General features: G+C 40.3%; 10 non-coding genes across 10 annotated transcripts; all 10 read right to left on the bottom strand.

Annotated features, from left to right (window-relative positions):
• Positions 1–505: 505 nt before the first annotated feature.
• On the bottom strand, positions 506–578 carry TRNAK-UUU (transfer RNA lysine (anticodon UUU)). Its single transcript has one exon. It is a non-coding gene; the product is annotated as a tRNA-Lys (tRNA).
• A 1,322-nt stretch (positions 579–1,900) lies between these two features.
• On the bottom strand, positions 1,901–1,973 carry TRNAK-UUU (transfer RNA lysine (anticodon UUU)). Its single transcript has one exon. It is a non-coding gene; the product is annotated as a tRNA-Lys (tRNA).
• A 1,355-nt stretch (positions 1,974–3,328) lies between these two features.
• On the bottom strand, positions 3,329–3,401 carry TRNAK-UUU (transfer RNA lysine (anticodon UUU)). Its single transcript has one exon. It is a non-coding gene; the product is annotated as a tRNA-Lys (tRNA).
• Positions 3,402–4,756: 1,355 nt separating this feature from the next.
• On the bottom strand, positions 4,757–4,829 carry TRNAK-UUU (transfer RNA lysine (anticodon UUU)). Its single transcript has one exon. It is a non-coding gene; the product is annotated as a tRNA-Lys (tRNA).
• Positions 4,830–6,184: 1,355 nt separating this feature from the next.
• TRNAK-UUU (transfer RNA lysine (anticodon UUU)) lies at positions 6,185–6,257 on the bottom strand. Its single transcript has one exon. It is a non-coding gene; the product is annotated as a tRNA-Lys (tRNA).
• Positions 6,258–7,636: 1,379 nt separating this feature from the next.
• Positions 7,637–7,709, bottom strand: TRNAK-UUU (transfer RNA lysine (anticodon UUU)). Its single transcript has one exon. It is a non-coding gene; the product is annotated as a tRNA-Lys (tRNA).
• A 1,355-nt stretch (positions 7,710–9,064) lies between these two features.
• Positions 9,065–9,137, bottom strand: TRNAK-UUU (transfer RNA lysine (anticodon UUU)). Its single transcript has one exon. It is a non-coding gene; the product is annotated as a tRNA-Lys (tRNA).
• Positions 9,138–10,459: 1,322 nt separating this feature from the next.
• TRNAK-UUU (transfer RNA lysine (anticodon UUU)) lies at positions 10,460–10,532 on the bottom strand. The gene has a single exon. It is a non-coding gene; the product is annotated as a tRNA-Lys (tRNA).
• Positions 10,533–11,854: 1,322 nt separating this feature from the next.
• TRNAK-UUU (transfer RNA lysine (anticodon UUU)) lies at positions 11,855–11,927 on the bottom strand. The gene has a single exon. It is a non-coding gene; the product is annotated as a tRNA-Lys (tRNA).
• Positions 11,928–13,271: 1,344 nt separating this feature from the next.
• On the bottom strand, positions 13,272–13,344 carry TRNAK-UUU (transfer RNA lysine (anticodon UUU)). The gene has a single exon. It is a non-coding gene; the product is annotated as a tRNA-Lys (tRNA).
• Positions 13,345–14,095: the final 751 nt, after the last annotated feature.

The raw sequence follows: 14,095 nt of genomic DNA, 5'->3' as shown, positions 1-14,095 counted from the left end.
CTCTTAATTTTTGCCAGAGCTGTAGTTAGCAAGGCCGAAAAAAGACATTTGTCCGTCCAGTTCAGCCTATATTCCGTCAGAAGAAATCCCCAGATCTACGTCCTTCTAAAGAACCTAATAACTGCAAGATAAAATATTGTTACGCTCCAGGAAGACATCCGGGCCTCTCTTGAACCCCTTGACTGAGTTCGCCATCCCCACAAGGAATTCCAGATTCTCCCTGCCCTACCAGTAAAGAATCCTTTTCTATGTTGGTGGAAAAACCTTCTCTCCTCCAGATGCAGAGAATTGTAGTTGTTGCCCTTCTTTGTACTCGCTCTAGTTCCACACAAATCATAATTTCTATAGATCTTTTATCAGCATACAAGTTACACCCACATTGCACCCCCATGATGACCTCACCTATTTTACATAACATTACCATTTATTAAAAGCTTACGCCCACATTGCACCCCCATGATGACCTCACCTATTTTACATAACATTACCATTTATTAAAAGCTTACGCCCAAACAGGGACTTGAACCCTAGACCCTCAGATTAAAAGTCTGATGCTGTACCGACTGAGCTATCCGGGATCTCTACATTGATAATCTCGCTGGGTACCGTAATTCTTCCATCCCGTTACTAAATTTTGTTGCCCCTTTTTGGACTTGCTCTAGTTCCACAAAAATCATAATTTCCAGGCTTGAATTGGGCAGGTTAATCTTTGCGAAGGACATGTGAATCAAGCCACATACAAGGTTATCCTGGAAAAATAGTTGATTCCTTCTGCTCAGGAAACGTTCCCCAACTCTGAGGACTGGCTTTTCCAGCAGAACAATGCACCATGCCACACGGCTAGGTAAACCAACGTGTGGATGAAGGAACACTAGCTCAAATCGCTGTCATGGCCAGCCCAATCTCCAAACCTGAACCCCATTGAAAACCTCTTGAATGTGAGGAAGATGGATAGTCACAAGCCATCAAACAAAGAAGAACTGCTTAAATTTTTGTACCAGGAGTGGCATAATGTCACCCAAAAGCAGTGTGAAAGACTGGTGGAAAGCATGCCAAGACACATGAAAGCTGTGATTAAAAATCATGGTTATTCCACAAAATATTGATTTCTGAACTCTTCCTGAGATAAAACATTAGTATTGTTGTTTCTAAATAATTATGAACTTGTTTTCGTAGCATTATTTGAGGTCTGCAAGCACTGCATTTTTTTTGCTATTTTGACCATTTTTCATTTTCTGAAAATAAGTACAAAATTTAGTGCTTGGAAATTCGAAGACATGTTGTCAGTAGTTTATAGAATATAAGAGCAATTTACATTTTACTCAAAAATATACCTATAAAGAGAAAATTAAGACAAACTGAAGATTTTGCAGTGGTCTCTTAATTTTTGCCAGAGCTGTAGTTAGCAAGGCCGAAAAAAGACATTTGTCCGTCCAGTTCAGCCTATATTCCGTCAGAAGAAATCCCCAGATCTACGTCCTTCTAAAGAACCTAATAACTGCAAGATACAATATTGTTACGCTCCAGGAAGACATCCGGGCCTCTCTTGAACCCCTTGACTGAGTTCGCAATCCCCACCTCCTCAGACAAGGAATTCCAGATTCTCCCTGCCCTACCAGTAAAGAATCCTTTTCTATGTTGGTGGAAAAACCTTCTCTCCTCCAGATGCAGAGAATGCCCCCTTGTGACCGTCACCTTCCTTGGTATAAACAGATCCTCGGAGAGATATTTGTATTGTCCCCTTATATACTTATACATGGTTATGAGATCACCCCTCAGTTTCTAGACAAAATAATACTTTTTTGCTAATCTCTCTGGGTATTGTAGTTGTTGCACCCACATTGTACCCCCATGATGACCTCACCTATTACCTATAACATTACCATTTATTAAAACCTTACGCCCGAACAGGGACTTGAACCCTGGACCCTCAGATTAAAAGTCTGATGCTCTACCGACTGAGCTATCCGGGCTCTCTACATTGATAATCTCGCTGGGTACCGTAATTCTTCCATCCCGTTACTAAATTTTGTTGCCCCTTTTTGGACTTGCTCTAGTTCCACAAAAATCATAATTTCCAGGCTTGAATTGGGCAGGTTAATCTTTGCGAAGGACATGTGAATCAAGCCACATACAAGGTTATCCTGGAAAAATAGTTGATTCCTTCTGCTCAGGAAACGTTCCCCAACTCTGAGGACTGGCTTTTCCAGCAGAACAATGCACCATGCCACACGGCTAGGTAAACCAACGTGTGGATGAAGGAACACTAGCTCAAATCGCTGTCATGGCCAGCCCAATCTCCAAACCTGAACCCCATTGAAAACCTCTTGAATGTGAGGAAGATGGATAGTCACAAGCCATCAAACAAAGAAGAACTGCTTAAATTTTTGTACCAGGAGTGGCATAATGTCACCCAAAAGCAGTGTGAAAGACTGGTGGAAAGCATGCCAAGACACATGAAAGCTGTGATTAAAAATCATGGTTATTCCACAAAATATTGATTTCTGAACTCTTCCTGAGATAAAACATTAGTATTGTTGTTTCTAAATAATTATGAACTTGTTTTCGTAGCATTATTTGAGGTCTGCAAGCACTGCATTTTTTTTGCTATTTTGACCATTTTTCATTTTCTGAAAATAAGTACAAAATTTAGTGCTTGGAAATTCGAAGACATGTTGTCAGTAGTTTATAGAATATAAGAGCAATTTACATTTTACTCAAAAATATACCTATAAAGAGAAAATTAAGACAAACTGAAGATTTTGCAGTGGTCTCTTAATTTTTGCCAGAGCTGTAGTTAGCAAGGCCGAAAAAAGACATTTGTCCGTCCAGTTCAGCCTATATTCCGTCAGAAGAAATCCCCAGATCTACGTCCTTCTAAAGAACCTAATAACTGCAAGATACAATATTGTTACGCTCCAGGAAGACATCCGGGCCTCTCTTGAACCCCTTGACTGAGTTCGCCATCCCCACCTCCTCAGACAAGGAATTCCAGATTCTCCCTGCCCTACCAGTAAAGAATCCTTTTCTATGTTGGTGGAAAAACCTTCTCTCCTCCAGATGCAGAGAATGCCCCCTTGTGACCGTCACCTTCCTTGGTATAAACAGATCCTCGGAGAGATATTTGTATTGTCCCCTTATATACTTATACATGGTTATGAGATCACCCCTCAGTTTCTAGACAAAATAATACTTTTTTGCTAATCTCTCTGGGTATTGTAGTTGTTGCACCCACATTGCACCCACATTGTACCCCCATGATGACCTCACCTATTACCTATAACATTACCATTTATTACCTATAACATTACCATTTAATAAAACCTTACGCCCGAACAGGGACTTGAACCCTGGACCCTCAGATTAAAAGTCTGATGCTGTACCGACTGAGCTATCCGGGCTCTCTACATTGATAATCTCGCTGGGTACCGTAATTCTTCCATCCCGTTACTAAATTTTGTTGCCCCTTTTTGGACTTGCTCTAGTTCCACAAAAATCATAATTTCCAGGCTTGAATTGGGCAGGTTAATCTTTGCGAAGGACATGTGAATCAAGCCACATACAAGGTTATCCTGGAAAAATAGTTGATTCCTTCTGCTCAGGAAACGTTCCCCAACTCTGAGGACTGGCTTTTCCAGCAGAACAATGCACCATGCCACACGGCTAGGTAAACCAACGTGTGGATGAAGGAACACTAGCTCAAATCGCTGTCATGGCCAGCCCAATCTCCAAACCTGAACCCCATTGAAAACCTCTTGAATGTGAGGAAGATGGATAGTCACAAGCCATCAAACAAAGAAGAACTGCTTAAATTTTTGTACCAGGAGTGGCATAATGTCACCCAAAAGCAGTGTGAAAGACTGGTGGAAAGCATGCCAAGACACATGAAAGCTGTGATTAAAAATCATGGTTATTCCACAAAATATTGATTTCTGAACTCTTCCTGAGATAAAACATTAGTATTGTTGTTTCTAAATAATTATGAACTTGTTTTCGTAGCATTATTTGAGGTCTGCAAGCACTGCATTTTTTTTGCTATTTTGACCATTTTTCATTTTCTGAAAATAAGTACAAAATTTAGTGCTTGGAAATTCGAAGACATGTTGTCAGTAGTTTATAGAATATAAGAGCAATTTACATTTTACTCAAAAATATACCTATAAAGAGAAAATTAAGACAAACTGAAGATTTTGCAGTGGTCTCTTAATTTTTGCCAGAGCTGTAGTTAGCAAGGCCGAAAAAAGACATTTGTCCGTCCAGTTCAGCCTATATTCCGTCAGAAGAAATCCCCAGATCTACGTCCTTCTAAAGAACCTAATAACTGCAAGATACAATATTGTTACGCTCCAGGAAGACATCCGGGCCTCTCTTGAACCCCTTGACTGAGTTCGCCATCCCCACCTCCTCAGACAAGGAATTCCAGATTCTCCCTGCCCTACCAGTAAAGAATCCTTTTCTATGTTGGTGGAAAAACCTTCTCTCCTCCAGATGCAGAGAATGCCCCCTTGTGACCGTCACCTTCCTTGGTATAAACAGATCCTCGGAGAGATATTTGTATTGTCCCCTTATATACTTATACATGGTTATGAGATCACCCCTCAGTTTCTAGACAAAATAATACTTTTTTGCTAATCTCTCTGGGTATTGTAGTTGTTGCACCCACATTGCACCCACATTGTACCCCCATGATGACCTCACCTATTACCTATAACATTACCATTTATTACCTATAACATTACCATTTAATAAAACCTTACGCCCGAACAGGGACTTGAACCCTGGACCCTCAGATTAAAAGTCTGATGCTCTACCGACTGAGCTATCCGGGCTCTCTACATTGATAATCTCGCTGGGTACCGTAATTCTTCCATCCCGTTACTAAATTTTGTTGCCCCTTTTTGGACTTGCTCTAGTTCCACAAAAATCATAATTTCCAGGCTTGAATTGGGCAGGTTAATCTTTGCGAAGGACATGTGAATCAAGCCACATACAAGGTTATCCTGGAAAAATAGTTGATTCCTTCTGCTCAGGAAACGTTCCCCAACTCTGAGGACTGGCTTTTCCAGCAGAACAATGCACCATGCCACACGGCTAGGTAAACCAACGTGTGGATGAAGGAACACTAGCTCAAATCGCTGTCATGGCCAGCCCAATCTCCAAACCTGAACCCCATTGAAAACCTCTTGAATGTGAGGAAGATGGATAGTCACAAGCCATCAAACAAAGAAGAACTGCTTAAATTTTTGTACCAGGAGTGGCATAATGTCACCCAAAAGCAGTGTGAAAGACTGGTGGAAAGCATGCCAAGACACATGAAAGCTGTGATTAAAAATCATGGTTATTCCACAAAATATTGATTTCTGAACTCTTCCTGAGATAAAACATTAGTATTGTTGTTTCTAAATAATTATGAACTTGTTTTCGTAGCATTATTTGAGGTCTGCAAGCACTGCATTTTTTTTGCTATTTTGACCATTTTTCATTTTCTGAAAATAAGTACAAAATTTAGTGCTTGGAAATTCGAAGACATGTTGTCAGTAGTTTATAGAATATAAGAGCAATTTACATTTTACTCAAAAATATACCTATAAAGAGAAAATTAAGACAAACTGAAGATTTTGCAGTGGTCTCTTAATTTTTGCCAGAGCTGTAGTTAGCAAGGCCGAAAAAAGACATTTGTCCGTCCAGTTCAGCCTATATTCCGTCAGAAGAAATCCCCAGATCTACGTCCTTCTAAAGAACCTAATAACTGCAAGATACAATATTGTTACGCTCCAGGAAGACATCCGGGCCTCTCTTGAACCCCTTGACTGAGTTCGCCATCCCCACCTCCTCAGACAAGGAATTCCAGATTCTCCCTGCCCTACCAGTAAAGAATCCTTTTCTATGTTGGTGGAAAAACCTTCTCTCCTCCAGATGCAGAGAATGCCCCCTTGTGACCGTCACCTTCCTTGGTATAAACAGATCCTCGGAGAGATATTTGTATTGTCCCCTTATATACTTATACATGGTTATGAGATCACCCCTCAGTTTCTAGACAAAATAATACTTTTTTGCTAATCTCTCTGGGTATTGTAGTTGTTGCACCCACATTGCACCCACATTGTACCCCCATGATGACCTCACCTATTACCTATAACATTACCATTTATTACCTATAACATTACCATTTAATAAAACCTTACGCCCGAACAGGGACTTGAACCCTGGACCCTCAGATTAAAAGTCTGATGCTCTACCGACTGAGCTATCCGGGCTCTCTACATTGATAATCTCGCTGGGTACCGTAATTCTTCCATCCCGTTACTAAATTTTGTTGCCCCTTTTTGGACTTGCTCTAGTTCCACAAAAATCATAATTTCCAGGCTTGAATTGGGCAGGTTAATCTTTGCGAAGGACATGTGAATCAAGCCACATACAAGGTTATCCTGGAAAAATAGTTGATTCCTTCTGCTCAGGAAACGTTCCCCAACTCTGAGGACTGGCTTTTCCAGCAGAACAATGCACCATGCCACACGGCTAGGTAAACCAACGTGTGGATGAAGGAACACTAGCTCAAATCGCTGTCATGGCCAGCCCAATCTCCAAACCTGAACCCCATTGAAAACCTCTTGAATGTGAGGAAGATGGATAGTCACAAGCCATCAAACAAAGAAGAACTGCTTAAATTTTTGTACCAGGAGTGGCATAATGTCACCCAAAAGCAGTGTGAAAGACTGGTGGAAAGCATGCCAAGACACATGAAAGCTGTGATTAAAAATCATGGTTATTCCACAAAATATTGATTTCTGAACTCTTCCTGAGATAAAACATTAGTATTGTTGTTTCTAAATAATTATGAACTTGTTTTCGTAGCATTATTTGAGGTCTGCAAGCACTGCATTTTTTTTGCTATTTTGACCATTTTTCATTTTCTGAAAATAAGTACAAAATTTAGTGCTTGGAAATTCGAAGACATGTTGTCAGTAGTTTATAGAATATAAGAGCAATTTACATTTTACTCAAAAATATACCTATAAAGAGAAAATTAAGACAAACTGAAGATTTTGCAGTGGTCTCTTAATTTTTGCCAGAGCTGTAGTTAGCAAGGCCGAAAAAAGACATTTGTCCGTCCAGTTCAGCCTATATTCCGTCAGAAGAAATCCCCAGATCTACGTCCTTCTAAAGAACCTAATAACTGCAAGATACAATATTGTTACGCTCCAGGAAGACATCCGGGCCTCTCTTGAACCCCTTGACTGAGTTCGCCATCCCCACCTCCTCAGACAAGGAATTCCAGATTCTCCCTGCCCTACCAGTAAAGAATCCTTTTCTATGTTGGTGGAAAAACCTTCTCTCCTCCAGATGCAGAGAATGCCCCCTTGTGACCGTCACCTTCCTTGGTATAAACAGATCCTCGGAGAGATATTTGTATTGTCCCCTTATATACTTATACATGGTTATGAGATCACCCCTCAGTTTCTAGACAAAATAATACTTTTTTGCTATTCTCTCTGGGTATTGTAGTTGTTGCCCTTCTTTGTACTCGCTCTAGTTCCACACAGATCTTCCACACGACCTTTTATCAGCATACAAGTTACACCCACATTGCACCCCTCACCTATTTTACATAACATTACCATTTATTAAAAGCTTACGCCTGAACAGGGACTTGAACCCTGGACCCTCAGATTAAAAGTCTGATGCTCTACCAACTGAGCTATCGGGGTTCTCTACATTTATAATCTCGCTGGGTACCGTAATTCTTCCATCCCGTTACTAAATTTTGATGCCCCTTTTTGGACTTGCTCTAGTTCCACAAAAATCATAATTTCCAGGCTTGAATTGGGCAGGTTAATCTTTGCGAAGGACATGTGAATCAAGCCACATACAAGGTTATCCTGGAAAAATAGTTGATTCCTTCTGCTCAGGAAACGTTCCCCAACTCTGAGGACTGGCTTTTCCAGCAGAACAATGCACCATGCCACACGGCTAGGTAAACCAACGTGTGGATGAAGGAACACTAGCTCAAATCGCTGTCATGGCCAGCCCAATCTCCAAACCTGAACCCCATTGAAAACCTCTTGAATGTGAGGAAGATGGATAGTCACAAGCCATCAAACAAAGAAGAACTGCTTAAATTTTTGTACCAGGAGTGGCATAATGTCACCCAAAAGCAGTGTGAAAGACTGGTGGAAAGCATGCCAAGACACATGAAAGCTGTGATTAAAAATCATGGTTATTCCACAAAATATTGATTTCTGAACTCTTCCTGAGATAAAACATTAGTATTGTTGTTTCTAAATAATTATGAACTTGTTTTCGTAGCATTATTTGAGGTCTGCAAGCACTGCATTTTTTTTGCTATTTTGACCATTTTTCATTTTCTGAAAATAAGTACAAAATTTAGTGCTTGGAAATTCGAAGACATGTTGTCAGTAGTTTATAGAATATAAGAGCAATTTACATTTTACTCAAAAATATACCTATAAAGAGAAAATTAAGACAAACTGAAGATTTTGCAGTGGTCTCTTAATTTTTGCCAGAGCTGTAGTTAGCAAGGCCGAAAAAAGACATTTGTCCGTCCAGTTCAGCCTATATTCCGTCAGAAGAAATCCCCAGATCTACGTCCTTCTAAAGAACCTAATAACTGCAAGATACAATATTGTTACGCTCCAGGAAGACATCCGGGCCTCTCTTGAACCCCTTGACTGAGTTCGCCATCCCCACCTCCTCAGACAAGGAATTCCAGATTCTCCCTGCCCTACCAGTAAAGAATCCTTTTCTATGTTGGTGGAAAAACCTTCTCTCCTCCAGATGCAGAGAATGCCCCCTTGTGACCGTCACCTTCCTTGGTATAAACAGATCCTCGGAGAGATATTTGTATTGTCCCCTTATATACTTATACATGGTTATGAGATCACCCCTCAGTTTCTAGACAAAATAATACTTTTTTGCTAATCTCTCTGGGTATTGTAGTTGTTGCACCCACATTGCACCCACATTGTACCCCCATGATGACCTCACCTATTACCTATAACATTACCATTTATTACCTATAACATTACCATTTAATAAAACCTTACGCCCGAACAGGGACTTGAACCCTGGACCCTCAGATTAAAAGTCTGATGCTCTACCGACTGAGCTATCCGGGCTCTCTACATTGATAATCTCGCTGGGTACCGTAATTCTTCCATCCCGTTACTAAATTTTGTTGCCCCTTTTTGGACTTGCTCTAGTTCCACAAAAATCATAATTTCCAGGCTTGAATTGGGCAGGTTAATCTTTGCGAAGGACATGTGAATCAAGCCACATACAAGGTTATCCTGGAAAAATAGTTGATTCCTTCTGCTCAGGAAACGTTCCCCAACTCTGAGGACTGGCTTTTCCAGCAGAACAATGCACCATGCCACACGGCTAGGTAAACCAACGTGTGGATGAAGGAACACTAGCTCAAATCGCTGTCATGGCCAGCCCAATCTCCAAACCTGAACCCCATTGAAAACCTCTTGAATGTGAGGAAGATGGATAGTCACAAGCCATCAAACAAAGAAGAACTGCTTAAATTTTTGTACCAGGAGTGGCATAATGTCACCCAAAAGCAGTGTGAAAGACTGGTGGAAAGCATGCCAAGACACATGAAAGCTGTGATTAAAAATCATGGTTATTCCACAAAATATTGATTTCTGAACTCTTCCTGAGATAAAACATTAGTATTGTTGTTTCTAAATAATTATGAACTTGTTTTCGTAGCATTATTTGAGGTCTGCAAGCACTGCATTTTTTTTGCTATTTTGACCATTTTTCATTTTCTGAAAATAAGTACAAAATTTAGTGCTTGGAAATTCGAAGACATGTTGTCAGTAGTTTATAGAATATAAGAGCAATTTACATTTTACTCAAAAATATACCTATAAAGAGAAAATTAAGACAAACTGAAGATTTTGCAGTGGTCTCTTAATTTTTGCCAGAGCTGTAGTTAGCAAGGCCGAAAAAAGACATTTGTCCGTCCAGTTCAGCCTATATTCCGTCAGAAGAAATCCCCAGATCTACGTCCTTCTAAAGAACCTAATAACTGCAAGATACAATATTGTTACGCTCCAGGAAGACATCCGGGCCTCTCTTGAACCCCTTGACTGAGTTCGCCATCCCCACCTCCTCAGACAAGGAATTCCAGATTCTCCCTGCCCTACCAGTAAAGAATCCTTTTCTATGTTGGTGGAAAAACCTTCTCTCCTCCAGATGCAGAGAATGCCCCCTTGTGACCGTCACCTTCCTTGGTATAAACAGATCCTCGGAGAGATATTTGTATTGTCCCCTTATATACTTATACATGGTTATGAGATCACCCCTCAGTTTCTAGACAAAATAATACTTTTTTGCTAATCTCTCTGGGTATTGTAGTTGTTGCACCCACATTGTACCCCCATGATGACCTCACCTATTACCTATAACATTACCATTTATTAAAACCTTACGCCCGAACAGGGACTTGAACCCTGGACCCTCAGATTAAAAGTCTGATGCTCTACCGACTGAGCTATCCGGGCTCTCTACATTGATAATCTCGCTGGGTACCGTAATTCTTCCATCCCGTTACTAAATTTTGTTGCCCCTTTTTGGACTTGCTCTAGTTCCACAAAAATCATAATTTCCAGGCTTGAATTGGGCAGGTTAATCTTTGCGAAGGACATGTGAATCAAGCCACATACAAGGTTATCCTGGAAAAATAGTTGATTCCTTCTGCTCAGGAAACGTTCCCCAACTCTGAGGACTGGCTTTTCCAGCAGAACAATGCACCATGCCACACGGCTAGGTAAACCAACGTGTGGATGAAGGAACACTAGCTCAAATCGCTGTCATGGCCAGCCCAATCTCCAAACCTGAACCCCATTGAAAACCTCTTGAATGTGAGGAAGATGGATAGTCACAAGCCATCAAACAAAGAAGAACTGCTTAAATTTTTGTACCAGGAGTGGCATAATGTCACCCAAAAGCAGTGTGAAAGACTGGTGGAAAGCATGCCAAGACACATGAAAGCTGTGATTAAAAATCATGGTTATTCCACAAAATATTGATTTCTGAACTCTTCCTGAGATAAAACATTAGTATTGTTGTTTCTAAATAATTATGAACTTGTTTTCGTAGCATTATTTGAGGTCTGCAAGCACTGCATTTTTTTTGCTATTTTGACCATTTTTCATTTTCTGAAAATAAGTACAAAATTTAGTGCTTGGAAATTCGAAGACATGTTGTCAGTAGTTTATAGAATATAAGAGCAATTTACATTTTACTCAAAAATATACCTATAAAGAGAAAATTAAGACAAACTGAAGATTTTGCAGTGGTCTCTTAATTTTTGCCAGAGCTGTAGTTAGCAAGGCCGAAAAAAGACATTTGTCCGTCCAGTTCAGCCTATATTCCGTCAGAAGAAATCCCCAGATCTACGTCCTTCTAAAGAACCTAATAACTGCAAGATACAATATTGTTACGCTCCAGGAAGACATCCGGGCCTCTCTTGAACCCCTTGACTGAGTTCGCCATCCCCACCTCCTCAGACAAGGAATTCCAGATTCTCCCTGCCCTACCAGTAAAGAATCCTTTTCTATGTTGGTGGAAAAACCTTCTCTCCTCCAGATGCAGAGAATGCCCCCTTGTGACCGTCACCTTCCTTGGTATAAACAGATCCTCGGAGAGATATTTGTATTGTCCCCTTATATACTTATACATGGTTATGAGATCACCCCTCAGTTTCTAGACAAAATAATACTTTTTTGCTAATCTCTCTGGGTATTGTAGTTGTTGCACCCACATTGTACCCCCATGATGACCTCACCTATTACCTATAACATTACCATTTATTAAAACCTTACGCCCGAACAGGGACTTGAACCCTGGACCCTCAGATTAAAAGTCTGATGCTCTACCGACTGAGCTATCCGGGCTCTCTACATTGATAATCTCGCTGGGTACCGTAATTCTTCCATCCCGTTACTAAATTTTGTTGCCCCTTTTTGGACTTGCTCTAGTTCCACAAAAATCATAATTTCCAGGCTTGAATTGGGCAGGTTAATCTTTGCGAAGGACATGTGAATCAAGCCACATACAAGGTTATCCTGGAAAAATAGTTGATTCCTTCTGCTCAGGAAACGTTCCCCAACTCTGAGGACTGGCTTTTCCAGCAGAACAATGCACCATGCCACACGGCTAGGTAAACCAACGTGTGGATGAAGGAACACTAGCTCAAATCGCTGTCATGGCCAGCCCAATCTCCAAACCTGAACCCCATTGAAAACCTCTTGAATGTGAGGAAGATGGATAGTCACAAGCCATCAAACAAAGAAGAACTGCTTAAATTTTTGTACCAGGAGTGGCATAATGTCACCCAAAAGCAGTGTGAAAGACTGGTGGAAAGCATGCCAAGACACATGAAAGCTGTGATTAAAAATCATGGTTATTCCACAAAATATTGATTTCTGAACTCTTCCTGAGATAAAACATTAGTATTGTTGTTTCTAAATAATTATGAACTTGTTTTCGTAGCATTATTTGAGGTCTGCAAGCACTGCATTTTTTTTGCTATTTTGACCATTTTTCATTTTCTGAAAATAAGTACAAAATTTAGTGCTTGGAAATTCGAAGACATGTTGTCAGTAGTTTATAGAATATAAGAGCAATTTACATTTTACTCAAAAATATACCTATAAAGAGAAAATTAAGACAAACTGAAGATTTTGCAGTGGTCTCTTAATTTTTGCCAGAGCTGTAGTTAGCAAGGCCGAAAAAAGACATTTGTCCGTCCAGTTCAGCCTATATTCCGTCAGAAGAAATCCCCAGATCTACGTCCTTCTAAAGAACCTAATAACTGCAAGATACAATATTGTTACGCTCCAGGAAGACATCCGGGCCTCTCTTGAACCCCTTGACTGAGTTCGCCATCCCCACCTCCTCAGACAAGGAATTCCAGATTCTCCCTGCCCTACCAGTAAAGAATCCTTTTCTATGTTGGTGGAAAAACCTTCTCTCCTCCAGATGCAGAGAATGCCCCCTTGTGACCGTCACCTTCCTTGGTATAAACAGATCCTCGGAGAGATATTTGTATTGTCCCCTTATATACTTATACATGGTTATGAGATCACCCCTCAGTTTCTAGACAAAATAATACTTTTTTGCTAATCTCTCTGGGTATTGTAGTTGTTGCACCCACATTGTACCCCCATGATGACCTCACCTATTACCTATAACATTACCATTTATTACCTATAACATTACCATTTAATAAAACCTTACGCCCGAACAGGGACTTGAACCCTGGACCCTCAGATTAAAAGTCTGATGCTCTACCGACTGAGCTATCCGGGCTCTCTACATTGATAATCTCGCTGGGTACCGTAATTCTTCCATCCCGTTACTAAATTTTGTTGCCCCTTTTTGGACTTGCTCTAGTTCCACAAAAATCATAATTTCCAGGCTTGAATTGGGCAGGTTAATCTTTGCGAAGGACATGTGAATCAAGCCACATACAAGGTTATCCTGGAAAAATAGTTGATTCCTTCTGCTCAGGAAACGTTCCCCAACTCTGAGGACTGGCTTTTCCAGCAGAACAATGCACCATGCCACACGGCTAGGTAAACCAACGTGTGGATGAAGGAACACTAGCTCAAATCGCTGTCATGGCCAGCCCAATCTCCAAACCTGAACCCCATTGAAAACCTCTTGAATGTGAGGAAGATGGATAGTCACAAGCCATCAAACAAAGAAGAACTGCTTAAATTTTTGTACCAGGAGTGGCATAATGTCACCCAAAAGCAGTGTGAAAGACTGGTGGAAAGCATGCCAAGACACATGAAAGCTGTGATTAAAAATCATGGTTATTCCACAAAATATTGATTTCTGAACTCTTCCTGAGATAAAACATTAGTATTGTTGTTTCTAAATAATTATGAACTTGTTTTCGTAGCATTATTTGAGGTCTGCAAGCACTGCATTTTTTTTGCTATTTTGACCATTTTTCATTTTCTGAAAATAAGTACAAAATTTAGTGCTTGGAAATTCGAAGACATGTTGTCAGTAGTTTATAGAATATAAGAGCAATTTACATTTTACTCAAAAA

The sequence above is a fragment of the Dendrobates tinctorius genome, unplaced genomic scaffold, assembly GCF_039654945.1.
Source record: "Dendrobates tinctorius isolate UK_male_01 unplaced genomic scaffold, ASM3965494v1 ptg000099l, whole genome shotgun sequence".
NCBI lineage: Eukaryota > Metazoa > Chordata > Amphibia > Anura > Dendrobatidae > Dendrobates > Dendrobates tinctorius.
This window is presented reverse-complemented; position numbering and strand designations above follow the sequence as displayed.